The following is a 3,528-nucleotide window of genomic DNA, read 5'->3' on the forward strand; positions in this document are numbered from 1 at the left end:
TGTATATATGTTTATTGTAGATAATTAATTATTATGCATATATTAGCTTAAGTTTCAACTTGATTACTCTATATGCATTGCTAATGAGAGGTATAGATAATTTAGAGCATGAATAAGGAAACAATAGTTTTATTTCTTAGTCGTTGTAGTATAGATGAAGTTTGTGAGTACCTTCACTGGAAAACTCTCACGAGGCTATAACTCGTCCACTAGGGAATTTCTAGTGGTTTAAGGCCTTGTTGCATATGGTCAATGCAATCGCGACTCAACAAAACGAGAGTAGTTAGAACTCCATTTTGGTTACTTATTCTAATTTCTCATCTTTGCTTGAGGACAAGCAAAATGCTGTTTTGGGGTGGTTTGATAAGAGCCCAAAACTGTAGTTTTAACCCCAGAATAATGGACATACTTTTAGACCCGATTATGTGAGTAATAATTAAGAGTTAACACCGACACGTGTTTTTATGTATTTCGGGCTTCAAAGTCCATTATGTGCAGAAATGTGCCACTTTAGTGAGATAAAGGAGCAAAGGTCGGTTACTAAGGAGTTCCGTGATTAAAGGCCAAGATTCAAGAAGACAAAGCCTTTCTAAAGCCCGGTCAAAAGCTGAAAAGTCGACGCGGGCAGAAACAGCACACAAAGTCAACAGAACTTCCGAAGGCCATATCTTTGGACTCAGACCTCGGAATAGGTCCTACCTTATGTCAAAACGACCGGCTCGAAAAGAGCTTTCCAATGGTCTTAGTCGTCATCCAATCAGAGGAGCAGAAGTAGACGAAAAGTCTGTTGAAGCCAACTGCAGCTGAAAAGGCCTTTTTGGACTGAAAGAATTGGGTTTTGGGCCTGATTCTCTGGCTCAAAACATGGCTCCAAGCCCATGCACGATTTTTGGATCTGAAAGTATAAAAACAAAAGCTTAGCTCTTTGTTAATGGTAGTTAGTTAATGGTAGATAGTTAATGGTAGATAGGTTAGAGTAAAAAGTAGCCATTAAAATAGCTTCTAGATCTAGTTTTTACGCAATTGTTTTTAATTAAGTTTAATTTCAAATCCAATTCTTGTTTTAGATTAAACTATTAGAATCATTACTCTTAATTAGTTTGATTAATAAAATAGCTAGTTGTTAAATTTCGATTCTTGTCATTTACATTTGTGTTAGATCTGATTCATTTATTACTTGTTATTCAATTCTTAGTTATTAATTAGATTTTAATTATTGTTTGTTTAATTTAGATTAGTAAATTTCAATTCTTTATATCATGTTTAGTTTAAATTTATTCGAAATGATTAGCAGTAATGATTCTCAACTAAACCTCCATTAAAGGGGTTGAGAAGCCTTGATGAAAGCTTGATTCCGACTATCATTAGAATCGTCGTAATTTCCTTTCCACTCTAGAAACGATTAGTTCACCATGAGAATGGGTTTAATCGTTCACATGCTAGTTATGAATTGGTAGGAATGCCATGTGTAATTAGGGATTAGGAAGAACCAATTGTTTGCGATGGGCGATTCAATTCGGATTACTGACGATTCGTCGTTAATAGGATTAAGTCGAGTTAAGGTGGAATCAATCCCCCTCTAACTCCTTATCATAGAATCAACGTAGCATTCCCTTAGTTGTCCTAATAGTTGACTAGTGCATCTTGTGGGTAGTTGCATCGTAGTCTAGTTACCTTTTCGTAAATCTCTCATTAGACCTTAAGTAGAGTAATTACACATGATAACAAGCATGCGGAAGGACTAGGAGTGGAACGAATCACTCTACTCCACTATATCTCATAGGATTGAGAGTAGAAATCTTTGATAAATATAGGATCATAAGATAGTTTTAGTTTACTTATGTTTTGAGTTTCATCATTCATTTCGTAGGTAGATATTCAAAATTTATCATTTATCAGTCTCCGCCCTCAACAGATTCATCTCACGAGCATTTGACAAATGCAAACCATTCCTTCATATTCTGAAGAAGGGCACAACACTCACATGGACAAAAGAATGCCACAAAGCTTTCAACAACTTAAAAACCTACCTATCAACTCCACCCGTTCTGTCTAAACCTAATGAAGGAGAAACACTGGGGCTTTACCTAGGAGCCTCCGACTTTGCCATAAGCTCAGTTCTTTTTTGCGAGAACGAAGGAATCGAAAAGCCAGTTTACTTCACAAGCAATTTACTTCAGAGAAACACTACTCCCCAATTGAGAAAACGATGTTAGCCTTGTTGTACTCTTCCCGCAAATTTTGTCCATACTTTCAAGCTCACGCAATTAAAGTTCTCATTGATGTATCCATCAAGCAAATGCTCAATTTCAGCAATAAAACAGCTCGCACAGCCAAATGGGTTGAGGAACTCGGTGAGCATCATATCGAGTTTGTTTCCAGGTCGTAGCTGATTTTATAGTCGATTTCCCTGCTGAAGATGCCAACTGGGAACCTGAACCAACTACCACGCTCCATAAACTTACCACGATAGACACTTGGAAATTACACGTCGATGGGGCTTGCAATAACAAGGGCAGCAGACTAGGGGCTGTGTTAACCTCACCCGAAGGAGCCCAGTTACAAAAATCAATCAAAATCAATTTTGCAACATCCAACAATGAAGCATTGATCACGGGGCTCCGTATGGCAAAACAATTACAAATACGCAAGCTCAAAGCTCATAGTGACTCACAATTGATCATCAAGCAAGTGACCAAAGAGTATGTGACAAATGGTGCCAACCTATCTAAATATCTACAGGTCGTAGACAATCTAGTTAGATTGTTCGACACCTTCTCACTAGAACATATCCCAAGGGACGACAATAGACATGTGGACAGTTTAGCCTTCTTAGCCTCCAAAGCTGAGGTCGCACGCCCTAAAACAATTTACATTGATGTAATAGAGCAGCCCGCCTACCAACAAGAGATTATTAATAACCTCTCAGATCTCCAGCCAACCTTTGAAGAAGAGATCACACAATCATAGATAGGCCCATTCCTTAAATTTATTCTGCATGGAGACATCCCAGCAGATACAAAAGCAGCTCGTGTTGTGCAATTTCGAGCTCGTAGATATACAGTCATCAATGGAAGATTATTCTGAAAATCAACAAGAGGTCCCACTTAAGGTGCATCACACCAAAAGAAGGTATGCTAATCTTTGATTAAATTCACAAAGGCGAATGTGGAAACCATGCTGGTGCCAGGTCGCTGGCCCACAAAGCAATCACCCAAGGATACTACTGGCTAGGAATGCATATTGAAGCAAAGAAATACGTCCTCAAGTGCAAATGCCAGAAGTTTGGCCACAACCACCTTCGTCCAGCGCGAGAACTGATCAATATAGCCAGCCCATGGCCTTTTCACATGTGGGGTGATAAATGCTCAAAAAGTGCAATTTAACCTTCGATTATGCCTCTTGTTTAGCTATCTTAGTAGACTAATAGTGTTTGTAAGTTATGTTTTATGATTCTACAGGTGAAAAAGTGAGTTTTGTGGAATATTAGAGAAAAAGGGGTAAAACGGAGCAATTTAGAGCATTAAG

This window comes from Coptis chinensis, chromosome 4, assembly GCF_015680905.1.
Source record: "Coptis chinensis isolate HL-2020 chromosome 4, ASM1568090v1, whole genome shotgun sequence".
Classification (NCBI taxonomy): Eukaryota; Viridiplantae; Streptophyta; class Magnoliopsida; order Ranunculales; family Ranunculaceae; genus Coptis; species Coptis chinensis.